The 13787-nt window shown below is 43.8% G+C and overlaps 1 protein-coding gene and 1 long non-coding RNA gene across 2 annotated transcripts in view; one reads left to right on the forward strand and one right to left on the reverse strand.

The window, feature by feature from the left end:
- Window positions 1–13787, forward strand: part of gmds (GDP-mannose 4,6-dehydratase) — a 666455-nt gene that overhangs the window by 248279 nt on the left and 404389 nt on the right. The window lies entirely within an intron of this gene.
- Window positions 5149–12996, reverse strand: LOC116969495. The gene is made up of 3 exons (XR_004410792.1): window positions 12966–12996; window positions 11182–11189; window positions 5149–5160 (listed from the first exon to the last, which is right to left on the reverse strand). It is a non-coding gene; the product is annotated as an uncharacterized LOC116969495 (long non-coding RNA).

Raw genomic sequence — 13787 nt, forward strand, 5'->3', positions numbered from 1 at the left:
CATTGAGGTCCAGTTTTTTAACCTCTTAACTAACTTCCTCTGTTCACTAAACAGGACCTCGTCCCTTTTTCTACCTATGTCATTGGTACCAAAGTGCACAATGACGTCCAGATGCTCACCCTCCCTCTTGAGCAAATGCTGAGGTACCTTGACTCTGGCATCCATGAGACAACACACCATCCTGCATCTTAATTGTGGCTATATAATCTTCTGTCTGTACTCCCTACTATTGAGTCTCCTATCACTATCACTGGCCGACTCTATCTTTCCCTGCTGAGCCTCAGATCTGGACAAAGTGCCACGGACCTGGTTGCTGTTGCTGCCCTCGGAAAGGTCATCCCTCTGCATCCAAAGAGATGCTCCTGTTACTGAGTGGAATGGCCAGCGTGGATCCCTGCACTATTTGCCCACTCTCTTTACCATGCCTAATGGTAATTCAACTATCCACATCCTGAATCGTGCGAGTCCACCCACGAGTGATCCCGAGTTTAAAATAAATCAAACTCGTGGTAATCACGTAGAATTAACGTAGCGGGAACGTCGGAACTCGTAACGTTAACGGCAGGTACTAGGGAAACTTGTGAACTCGTGAAAATCTTTCAACATGATGAAAGATTTCCACGAGTCAAATTTAAACTGGAGGGAACGACAATCAACTGCCATGGATACAAATAATGTCATACACAGAAAGGGCAGATACTAGTTGACAAAAAGTGAACACACAGTGCTGGAGTAACACAAAGACGTTGGAAACGTCATCCCGTCACCCATTCCTTCTCTCCAGAGATGCTGCCTGTCCCGCTGAGTTAAAGAGTGCCCACGGTAGACTCACGAGTCACTACGGTAAACTCACGGGCTACTGCATTCTTACAACGAGTTTAAAATTTTGACTTCAAGAGTAAATTTGACTCTTGGAAATCTTTCATCATGTTGAAAGATTATCACGAGTTATCAAGTTTCCCGAGTACCTGCCGTTAGTGTTACGAGTTCCGACGTTCCCGCTACGTTAATTCTACGTGATTACCACGAGTTTGATTTGTTTTAAACTAGGGATCACTCGTGGGTGGACTCGCACCGTGAGACAGGGCCATAAGTCTGGAGTAAAATTGAAAGACTTATCCTGATCTCACTATACTCAGGTTTTTCATCAAAGCCCAGCCAGCTAAAGCCTCAGCCTTTATCCCTCAAACACAGCCCTTCAGCCTCGGACAGAAGCTCTCCCAAAACCGCCGTTCCAAAAAGTTCGCTCCACCACACCTTAGAAACATAGAAACATAGAAATTAGGTGCAGGACTAGGCCATTCGGCCCTTCGAGCCTGCACCGCCATTCAATATGATCATGGCTGATCATCCAACTCAGTATCCCGTACCTGCCTTCTCTCCATACCCTCTGATCCCCTTAGCCACAAGGGCCACATCTAACTCCCTCTTAAATATAGCCAATGAACTGGCCTCGACTACCCTCTGTGGCAGGGAGTTCCAGAGATTCACCACTCTCTGTGTGAAAAAAGTTCTTCTCATCTCGGTTTTAAAGGATTTCCCCCTTATCCTTAAGCTGTGACCCCTTGTCCTGGACTTCCCCAACATCGGGAGCAATCTTCCTGCATCTAGCCTGTCCAACCCCTTAAGAATTTTGTAAGTTTCTATAAGATCCCCTCTCAATCTCCTAAATTCTAGAGAGTATAAACCAAGTCTATCCAGTCTTTCTTCATAAGACAGTCCTGACATCCCAGGACTCAGTCTGGTGAACCTTCTCTGCACTCCCTCTATGGCAATAATGTCCTTCCTCAGATTTGGAGACCAAAACTGTACGCAATACTCCAGGTGTGGTCTCACCAAGACCCTGTACAACTGCAGTAGAACCTCCCTGCTCCTATACTCAAATCCTTTTGCTATAAAAGCTAACATACCATTCGCTTTCTTCACTGCCTGCTGCACCTGCATGCCCACTTTCAATGACTGGTGTACCATGACACCCAGGTCTCGCTGCATCTCCCCTTTTCCTAGTCGGCCACCATTTAGATAATAGTCTGCTTTCCTGTTTTTGCCACCAAAATGGATAACCTCACATTTATCCACATTATACTGCATCTGCCAAACATTTGCCCACCCACCCAGCCTATCCAAGTCACCTTGCAGTCTCCTAGCATCCTCCTCACAGCTAACACTGCCCCCCAGCTTAGTGTCATCCGCAAACTTGGAGATATTGCCTTCAATTCCCTCATCCAGATCATTAATATATATTGTAAATAGCTGGGGTCCCAGCACTGAGCCTTGCGGTACCCCACTAGTCACTGCCTGCCATTGTGAAAAGGACCCGTTTACTCCTACTCTTTGCTTCCTGTTTGCCAGCCAGTTCTCTATCCACATCAATACTGAACCCCCAATGCCGTGTGCTTTAAGTTTGTAAACTAATCTCTTATGTGGGACCTTGTCGAAAGCCTTCTGGAAGTCCAGATACACCACATCCACTGGTTCTCCCCTATCCACGCTACTAGTTACATCCTCGAAGAATTCTATAAGATTCGTCAGACATAATTTACCTTTTGTAAATCCATGCTGACTTTGTCCAATGATTTCACCACTTTCCAAATGTGCTGCTATCCCATCTTTAATAACTGACTCTAGCAGTTTCCCCACTACCGATGTTAGACTAACTGGTCTGTAATTCCCCGTTTTCTCTCTCCCTCCCTTCTTAAAAAGTGGGGTTACGTTTGCTACCCGCCAATCCTCAGGAACTACTCCAGAATCTAAAGAGTTTTGAAAGATTATTACTAATGCATCCACTATTTCTGGAGCTACTTCCTTAAGTACTCTGGGATGCAGCCTATCTGGCCCTGGGGATTTATTGGCCTTTAATCCATTTAATTTACCCAACACCACTTCCCGGCTAACCTGGATTTCACTCAATTCCTCCAACTCCTTTGACCCGTGGTCCCCTGCTATTTCCGGCAGATTATTTATGTCTTCCTTAGTGAAGACGGAACCAAAGTAGTTATTCAATTGGTCCGCCATATCCTTGTTCCCCATGATCAACTCACCTGTTTCTGACTGCAAGGGACCTACATTTGTTTTAACTAATCTCTTTCTTTTCACATATCTACACATCACCTTGCCGGCTTTTTATTAATTCATGTACCTCATAGTTAGCCGATCAGAAATGTTTCCATGGCCGTGCTTCTAAAACAAAAAGGGATTTCCCCACTGCTACACTGCTTTGCTCCCTGGCTAGAAACGTACTAGTTTGGCTTTCTAATGGCGCTCCTTTGAAACGGCTATGGCTGCTCTGCTCTGCCGTGTTACGAGAGTTATTCGTTACTTGTATGAGGAAGCCTTTGTACTGTTGGACCAGTAGAAATGTGATCGACAAGATGTAGTGAGTGTTGAAGGAGAGCAGGTGGTATTGAGAGATGACATCATGTTCGAGAACACTGGAAAAGAAAGGGACGTCAGAGGTTGGGTGGCAGTTTAACAGAAAATGTTTAAGGCTCGGCCTTTGAGGAGAGGCTGATAGATGTTTTGGAAATGAGAGGCAGCCATTCATGAGTGGGAATAATTTAAATTGCGATCTAGTTTAGAGGCCTTAAGGGGAAGTTTGAAGGATAAACAGAATTACACAATATTGAATTATGAATAATGATTCTAATTCTAACACAAATATTCTTAAGTTCAGCAATTGAAGGAACAATGCTTACAAACTGAAATTAGAAAATGATTTCAAAGCCTGCATTTTAATTTTAATCTAAATTGCCCTTTGACAAAGTTATTGTAGCGACACCAAACGTGGTGAATAAGGCCTGACGTCAGGCAGGTTCAAGCAGTAGTTTTATTCAGGTGTTACATGTTAAGTTGGTCCGCTAACGTAATTATCATTGCTGCTGTAGCTGAGCGAGGTTGTTCTCTCGGGCTCAGCTACCTGTTGACTCCCCTGGTCTCAAGGTGAGATAAGCTTAAGTAGCAGGACACTCCCCCTATGCCGTGACGTCACGTGCCAGCCCTCGTAGCCACTGACGAGGGTTCGACCATAAGTGGTCTGTGTATCAGCTGACGCCACATTATGTTAATTAGAGTCAAAGAGTCATAGAGTCATAGAGCAGTGTACACATAGAGTCATAGAGCAGTCACAGTGTAGAAACAGGCCCTTTGGCCCAACGCCCACACTACCAACAATATCCCAGCCACACTAGTCCCACTTGCCTTGCCTGGTCCATATACCTCCAAACCTGTCTTATCCATGTACCTGTCTAACTGTTTCTTAAATGATGTGATAGTCCCAGCCTCAACTACCTCTCTGGCTGCTTGTTCCATACACCCACCACCCTTTGTGTGAAAAAGTTACCCCTTGGATTCCTATTAAATCTTTTCCCCTTCACCTTGAACCTATGTCCTCTGGTCCTCGATTCCCCTACTCTGGGCAAAAGATTCTGTGCATCTACCCGATCTATTCCTCTCATGATTTTGTATACCTCTATAAGATATATCTCATCCTCCTGCGCTCCATGGAATAGAGACCCAGCCTACTCAACCTCCGCCTATAACTCACACGCTCTAGTCCTGGCAACATCCTCGTAATCTTTTCTGAACCCTTTCAAGCTTGACAATATCTTTCTTATAACATGGTGCCCAGAACTGAACATAATATTCTAAATGTGGTTTCACCAACGTCTTGGACAACTGCAACGACCTCCCAACTTCTATACTGAATACTGTGACTGATGAAGGCCAAAGTGCCTCATATATCATCTTAAGTGACCACCTTATCTGCCTGCTACTTGACCTTCATGGAACCAGGCACCTGTACTCCTAGATCCCTCTGCTCACCAACACTACCCAGAGGCCTACCATTTACTGTGTAGGTCCTGCCCTTGCTCGACGTCCCAAAATGCAATGCCTCACACTTCTCTGTATTAAATTCCATCAACCATTCCTAGCCAATCTGGCCAATTGATCCAGATCCTGCTGCAATCTTTCACAACCACCTTCACTTTCTGCAAAACCACTAACTTTTGTATCATCCGCAAACTTGCTAATCTTGCCCTGTATGTTCTCATCCAAATAATTGATGTAGATGACAAACAGTAACGAGCCCGACACCGAACCCTGAGGCACACCACTAGTCACAGGCCTCCAGTCCGAGAAGCAACCTTCCACCATCACCCTCTGCTTCCTTCCATGGAGACAATTTGCTATCCATTCAGCTATCTCTCCTTGGATCCCATGCGGTCGAACTTTCCGGAGCAGCCTACCATGTGGAACTTTGTTGAATGCCTTACTAAGGTCCATGTACACAACATCTACAGCTCTGCCCTCATCAACCTTTTTGGTCACGTCTTCAAAAAAAAATCAGTCATATTTGTGAGACACGACCTCCCACGTACAAAACCATGCTGACTATTCCGAATCAGCCCTTGCCCATCCAAATGCCTGTATAACCTATCCCTCAGAATACTCTCCAGTAACATACCAACTACAGATGTTAAACTCACCGGCCTATAGTTCCCAGCATTTTCCCTGCAGCCCTTCTTGAAAAGAGGTATAACATTTGCCACCCTCCAGTCTTCCGGCACCTCTCCTGTATTTAAGGACGACTCGTAAATTTCAACCAGGGCTCCCGCAATTTCCACTCTAGTTTCCCACAATGTCCTCGAATATACAGTGCATTCAGAAAGTATTCAGACCACTTTTTCCACATTTTGTTTCGTAACAGCTTTATTCTAAAATGGATTACATTCTTTTTTTATCATCAATCTACACACAATAACCCATAATAAAAATGCAAAAACAGGTGTTTAGAAATGTTTGCAAAGTAATTAAAAAGAAATAACTGAAATATCATATTTACATAAGTATTCAGACCCTTTGCTATGACACTCAAAATTGAGCTCAGGTGCATCATGTTTCCATTGATTATCCTTGAGATGTTTCTACAACTTGATTGGAGTCTACCAGTGGTAAATTAAATTGATTATACATGATTTGGAAAGGCACACACCTGTCTATATAAGGTCCCACAGTTGACAGTGCATGTCAGCAAAAACCAAGCCATGAAGACAAAGGAAGTGTCCGTAAACCTCTGAGACAGGATTGTGTGGCGGCACAGATCTGGGGAAGGGTATAAGACAATGTCTGCAGCATTGCAGGTCCTGAAGAGCACAGTGGCCTCCGTCATTCTTATATGGAAGAATTTTGGAACCACCAGGACTCTTCATAGAGCTGGCCGCCCTGCCAAACTGAGCAATCGGGGAGAAGAGCCTCGGCCAGTGAGGTGACCAAGAACCCGATGGTCACTCTGACAGAGCTCCAGAGTTCCTCTGTGGAGATGGGAAAAACTTTCAGAAGGACAACTGTATCTCCAGCACTCCACCAATCAGGTCTTTATGGTAGAGTGGCCAGACGGAATCCACTCCTCAGTAAAAGGCACATGACAGCCCACTTGGAGTTTGCATCAGACAAGATTCTCTGGTCTGATGAAACTAAGATTGAACTCTTTGGCCTGAATGTCAAGCGTCACATCTGGTGGAAACCAGGTACTGCTCATCACCTGGCCAATACCATACCTACGGTGAAGCATGATGGTGGCAGCATCATGCTGTGGGGATGTTTTTCAGCGGTAGGAACTGGGAGACTAGTCAGGATCGAGAGAAAGATGAACGGTGCAAAGTACAGAGAGATCCTTGATGAAAACCTGCTCAAGAGCGTTCAGGACCTGACTGGGGTGGAGGTTCATCTTCCAACAGGACAACAACCCTAAGCCCACAGCCAAGACAACGCAGGAGTGGTGAATGACCTTGAGTGGTCCCAGCCAGAGCCCGGACTTGAACCCGATCGAACATCTCTGGAGGGATCTGGAAATAGCTGTGCATCGACGCTCCCCATCCAACGTGACAGAGCTTGAGAGGATCTGCAGAGAAGAAAGGGAGAAAATACCCAAATACAGGTGTGCCAAGTTTGTGGCATCATACCCAAGAAGACTTGAGTCTCTAATCGCTGCCAAAGGTGCCTCAACAAAGTACTGTGTAAAGGGTCTGAATACTTATGTAAATGTTATATTTCAGTTATTTCTTTTAAATAACTTTGCAAAAATTTCTAAACACCTGTTTTTGCTTTTTTTATTATGGGGTATTGTGTATAGATTGATGATTTAAAAAAAAAAGGAATTTTAGAATCCATTTTAGAATAAGGCTGTAACGTAACAAAATGTGGAAAAAGTGAAGGGGTCTGAATACTTTCTGAATGCACTGTATCTGATCAAGCCCTGGAGATTTGTCTACCTTCAAACACGACAGTACCTTCAGTACTTCTTCAACGGTAACCCTGACTGCTCTCAAGACGCTTCCAGTGACTGCTCCAATTTCCACCATCCTGCTGTATTTCTTCTCTGTAAATTCTATGATATTTTGTTGCAACTTTGTTCCCAGTGAATAATCTTCCTCAAACTTGCAGATATATCAATTTTTGGTGATAATGTAAGACCATGTATGGTATGGAAGGAAATGCTTTTTCCACAGTAAGCGCTTGATTTACAGCGACCAAATAAACTAGGCATTATTTTTACCACTGTGATTCATAGAACAGTAGAGGATAGGAATTGGCCCTTCAACCCACATGTCTTTGCCGAGCATAATGCCACGACCAAATTTACTTTAGACTTTAGAGATGCAGCACGGAAACAGGTCCTTCGACCCACCGAGTTTTCGCCGACCAGCGATCACCTCGTATACTAACCTGCACACACTAGGGGCAATTTTACAACTTGTCGAAGCCAATTAATCTACAAACCTGTACATCTTTGGAATGTGAGAGGAAACCGGAGCACCCGGAGAAAACCTACACGGTAACAGGGATAATGTACAAATACCATACAGACAGCACCCATAGTCAGGATCGAACCCGGGTCTCTGGCAATGTAAGGGAACAACTCTACTGGTCCACCACCAAGACGTCCTTTTTCCTAGCAGCGCATTATCTATATTCCTCCATATATAGGAAGAAACTGCAGATACTGGTTTACATTGAAGATAGAAAGAAAATGCTGGAGTTACACAGTGGGTCAGGCATCATGTCTGGAGAAAAGGAACAGGTGACGTTTCGGGTCGAGATCCTTCTTCAAACTTCTCCAGAGATGCTGCCTGATCCGCTAAGTTACTTCAGCATTTAGTGGCAATATCCCTCCATTCTCTGCATTCCCATGTGGTTGTCTAAAAGTCTCTTCAGGACATTATTGTAACTGCCTCCAGCAACATCCAGGAACTTACCCACCGCAGGGTAAAAAAAAATTGCCCAGCACATCTCTTTAAACGTTGCCCCTCTCACCTTAAAGCATCAGTAGAATATAGCAAGTTATTTTTTTTGTTCTTTGAAAAGTCAATTACTGGAGTTGAGAGGGTGGAAATCTTACAACATATGTTTGCACATCCTTTATTATTTGTAGTTGCCTCTTTCTGAACTGGAGAGCAAAAGTACAGCAAAATTGTGTCATCAAGACAAAATAAGATGTTTAAGCAGTAGGAAATCCACTTGGCTTAACTTAGTATCATCTGTCTTGCATACATTTGCTGTCAAACTGGGGCTTAGATCAAAAGCCTTTGGATGGTTTTTGAGTTTATAATAAAATTGCACAAAGGACACATTTATGTTGTAGAATGCCTGCGTGCCAGTATTTTTTTTCCAGACTCAGTTGTAGTATGGCTAATTGCCAATCTTTGAAAAAGAAATCCAATTTCGATTCTAACAGTACTTCAGCAAATAATTTTTATATAATTACTATAAATTTAAGTCAAAAAAAGAAATAGCAAATATTCATAGTGCCACGTATTTTTTCTGAGATATTAATACTTTAAAGCAACTTCACCTATAAGTTTTGAATCCCCGTTGTTAAATAGTGTTGATTTTGGCAGCCCTGAGTAAGCAAATTAGGTTTAATCTCTCTGATCTCGGTAGTCTGTACAGTCATCCATGACATTCTCGTTGTCCATCCTTTCTGCTTCCCGGCTGTTCAGAGCCAATGCTGAGGCAATTCTCTGCGGGAGCGTTGAAGATCACCCAGTTTTAACGGCAGATGGCGGCTGGAGAAAAATGCAGTCACCAAGACAGAGTTCAAATTGGGTTCAGGAACAAAGTTAACTTTCCTTCTGTTGATGGACCCTATTTTAAATATTCATTTATTCCAAATCAGGTTCCAATTAAATCCAAAATTACACTTATTTTGTTTAAAGGGAAGTGTATTTGTTATTTTCACCTTTTTAAAGTGCAGGAATTTTACAGCGTAAGATTTAATATATCAATGGGAATCCGATGAACCACTTACTAAGTGATTTGATATCTGAAGGAAACAAAATTGAACCAATTATATTGTATGGCATTAAAACTCAAGTTAAGTTGGGCAACATAGATGTTTAATCAGCTGCTTGCATCTAGTTAAAGTGCAGTTACTTTAGCCACTTAAAATTCTGCTTCTAGTGTTTTATTACAGTTTGCACAGAACCATATATGGCTGGAAAATGAAAAAACGAATCAGCGGCAGCAGGAAAATTAATCCAAACAAAATTGATGATCTGCTGAAGTTGAACAGTGAGACTCAGAACAGCACCCTGATCTATCTAAATCTTCTGTTTTTAACTTAAAGACAGCATAAACAGCTGTTCACTGACATTTCATTTTGTCAGTATTAAACTGAGCAGAGACTGCATAAGAAATCGGGAACAGTACATGAAGAATCAGTAAATTTGATTTAGTCACAGTCAGAGAGCTTTGCAGCATGCAAACAGGCCTTTCGGCCCATCTTGTCCATTTGGCCCTTCGAGCCAGCACCGCCATTCATTGTGATCATGGCTGATCATCTGCAATCAGTAACCCGTGTCTGCCTTCTCCCTTGATTCAGCTAGTCCCCAGAGCTCTATCTAATAGCCCTGTCCCACGGTACGAGTTATTTCCAAGAACTGTCCCGAGTTTAGAAAAAATCAAACTCATGGTAAGCACGGAGAATGAACGTAGCGGGTACGTTGGAGCTCGGGGATGTCTCTTAGCGGCTCGTAACGCGAACGGCAGGTACTCGGGAAGACTCGCTAACGGCAGGTAAGCACAGGAAGACTCGTGAAGATTTTTCAACATGTTGAAAAATGTCCACAAGAGCCCCGAGTACCGACGAGTGGCCATTACCGTAAACCTCCGAGTTCGAATCGGGGCAAACTCGAGAGAGCTCTTGGAATGAACTCGTACCGTAGGATGGGGCTATAACTCTCTTTTCAATTCATCCAGTTAATTGGCCTCTACTGCCTTCTGTGGCAGAGAATTCCACAAATTCACAACTCTCTGGGTGAAAAAGTTTTTTCTTATCTCAGTTTTAAGTGGCCTCGCCTTTATTCTTGGACTGTTGTCCCTGGTTCTGAACTCCCCCAACATTGGGAATATTTTTCCTGCATCCAGCTTGTCCAGTCCTTTTATAATTACGTTTCTATAAGACTCCCTCTCATCCTTCTAAATTCCAGTAAATACAAGCCCACTCTTTCCAATCTTTCCTCATAATCCCCATCCCGGGGATTAACCTCGTGAGCCTATGCTGCACTGCCTCAATAGCACTGCCTCAGTCTGAAGAAGGGTTCTCGACCCGAAACGTTACCTATTCCTTCGCTACATAGATGCTGCCTCACCCGCTGAGTTTCTCCAGCATTTCTGTCTACCCTCAATAGCAACGATGTCCTTCCTCAAATTAGGAGACCAAAACTGCACACAATACTCCAGATGTGGTCTCACCAGGTCCCTGTACAACTGCAGAAGGACTTCTTTACTCCTATACTCAAATCCCCTCATTATGAAGGCCAACGTGCCATTAGCTTTCTTCACTGCCTGCTGTACCTGCATGTTTACTTTCAGTGACTGGTGTACAAGGACACTGAGGTCTCGTTACACTTCCCTTTTTCCTAACTTCTTGTTGTCTTATTGCCCCCTTGTATACTCCTGCACTTCTTGTACTTGGGAATCTCTCAATTATGAGAAATATACACTTAAATCTGATGTATGCCTTTTTCCTGGCCAGTGCTTCAACATTTCTCATCGACCAAGGTTCCCTAAACTTGCCACCATTGTCCTTCATCTTAACAAGGACATGCTGCTCCTGTACTCTTGTTAACTCAGTTTAGTAAGCTACCAACCTTTACCTGCAAACGGACTCTCCCAATCGACCTCTCCAGCTTCCTGCCTAATGCCTCTAAAAAAACTTAACTTGCGGGCCTGTCCTATCCTTCTCTATAACTACTTTAAAACAAATAGAATTATGGTCCCAAAGTGCTCCCCACTGACACTTCAGTCACTTGCCTTACCTTGATTCCAAAGAGTAGGTCCAGCGTTGCACCCACTCAAGTTAGCCCTGTATATGTTGATTAAGGAAGCTTTCTTGATATACATTTAGCAAATTCCACCTGGTCTAAGTCCTTTACAATATGCGAGACCCAGTCAAAAGAAGGGAAATTAAAATTTCCCACTGGTACTCCCCTATTATTTTCCCTACACTTCTGCTCCTATAATCCCCATTGACTATTGTGGGGGCCAATAATACAGTCTCATCAAAGTGATAATTCCCTTCCTGTTTCAAAGTTCTACCCATATAGCCTCACTGGACAATCCCCCAAGAATATAATCTCTGAGCACTGTAGTTATGTCTTCCCTGATCAAAAATGAACCTTCCCCTCCCCTTGCTTCTAACCTGCATCTCCATCATGTCAGTAGTTTCCATATCCTGGAATATTGAGCTGCCAGCTATCTCATGGTGTCATAGAGTCATTCAGCCCAACTTGCCCACACTGACCAACATGCCCCATCTACACTAGTCCCACCTGCCCACACTATAACCCTCTAAACCTATGTTATCCATGTACCTGACTAAATGACTCTAAAATGTTATGATAGTACCTGATTCAACTACCTCCTCCGGCAGCTTGTTCCATATATCTATTAGCCTTTGTGTAAAAATAGTTATTCCACAGGTTCCTATTAAATCTTTCACTCCCCATCTTAAACCTATGTCCTCTGGTTTTTGATTCCCCTCCTCTGGGCAAAAGACTCTGTGCATTTACTGGATCCGTACCTCTCATGATGTTGGACACCTCTGTAAGATTAGTCCTCATCCTCCTGTGTCCCAAGGAATAAATTCCTAGCCTGCTCATCCTCTCCCTATAGCTCAAGCCCTCGAGTCCTCGCAACATCCTCGTAAATCTTCTCTATACCCTTTCCAGCTTGACAACATCTTTCCTATAACCTGGTGCCCAAAACTGAACACAATACTTTCTTCTCTAAAGCAGCTTCAAAGCCTCACTTTGACTGCACTTCTCTCAGCAATGTTTCTGTTATGGCTATAATATCCCAGTCCCCCGCATTCACACCCTGGGTTCATAGTCTGAAGAAGGGTTTTGACCCGAAGTCTGAAGAAGGGTCTTGACCCGTAGCGTCGCCCATTCCTTCTCTCCAGAGATGCTGCATGTCTCGCTGAGTTACTCTGGCTTTTTGCGTACATCTTCATAGTCCTTACCAGTTAACCCCCCCAACATTGAAATAAATACAGTTTAAACCATTGGTCTTTCCTCTTTCTTTATCATGCAACTACCTGTCTGAAGAGGGGTCCCAACTCAAAACATCACCTATCCATGTTCTCCAGGGATGCTGCCTGACCTGCTGAGTTACTCCACCAAAGATAGACACAAAATGTGGAGTAACTCAGTGGGCCAGACAGCATCTCTGGAGAAAAGAAATAGGTGACATTTCGGGTCTGGACCCTTCTTTACATTTCGGCACCATGTTATAGGAAAGATGTTGTCAAGTTGGAAAGGGTGCAGATAAGATTTGACAAGGCTGTTGCAGGGACTGAGCTATAGGGAAGACGTTGAGTAGGCTAGGACTCTATAACTCCATAGTAAACCAGCACCTGCAGTTCCTTGTTTCTACATTTTGTCCTTGCCTTCTCTTGTTGTCACCCTTCTCTCTGAAGCCTTTTGAGTTAAACCCTCCGCACCTCATCTCAGCATACAGCTGCACCCAATAGACCACTCTTCTATGCTTCACTCCTTCTTATTAGCTGTTGAGCCAGTCAAACAGAGCCTGGTTAAACTTTCCTGCTCCTGCTCAAATCGCGGAAGCAGGCTCTTCGGCCCACCGAGTGTGCACCAACCAGCGATCCCCGCAGATTACCACTACCCTGCACACACTAAGGACAATTCTACATTCATACCAAACCAATTAACCTACAAAACCTGTATGTTTTTGGAGTATGGGAGGAAACATAGATACATAGATACATAGAAAATAGGTGCAGGAGTAGGCCATTCGGCCCTTCGAGCCTGCACCGCCATTCAATATGATCATGGCTGATCATCCAGCTCAGTATCCCGTACCTGCCTTCTCTCCATATCCCCTGATCCCTTTAGCCACAAGGGCCACATCTAACTCCCTCTTAAATATAGCCAATGAACTGGCCTCAACTACCCTCTGGCAGAGAGTTCCAGAGATTCACCACTCTCTGTGTGAAAATGTTTCTTCTCATCTCGGTCCTAAAGGATTTCCCCCTTATCCTTAAGCTGTGACCCCTTGTCCTGGACTTCCCCAACATCGGGAACAATCTTCCTGCATCTAGCCTGTCCAACCCCATAAGAATTTTGTACGTTTCTATAAGATCCCCTCTCAATCTCCTAAATTCTAGCGAGTATAAGCCAAGTCTATCCAGTCTTTCTTCATATGAAAGTCCTGACATCCCAGGAATCAGTCCGGTGAACCTTCTCTGCACTCCCTCTATGGCTATA

The sequence above is a fragment of the Amblyraja radiata genome, chromosome 2, assembly GCF_010909765.2.
Source record: "Amblyraja radiata isolate CabotCenter1 chromosome 2, sAmbRad1.1.pri, whole genome shotgun sequence".
Taxonomy (NCBI): Eukaryota; Metazoa; Chordata; class Chondrichthyes; order Rajiformes; family Rajidae; genus Amblyraja; species Amblyraja radiata.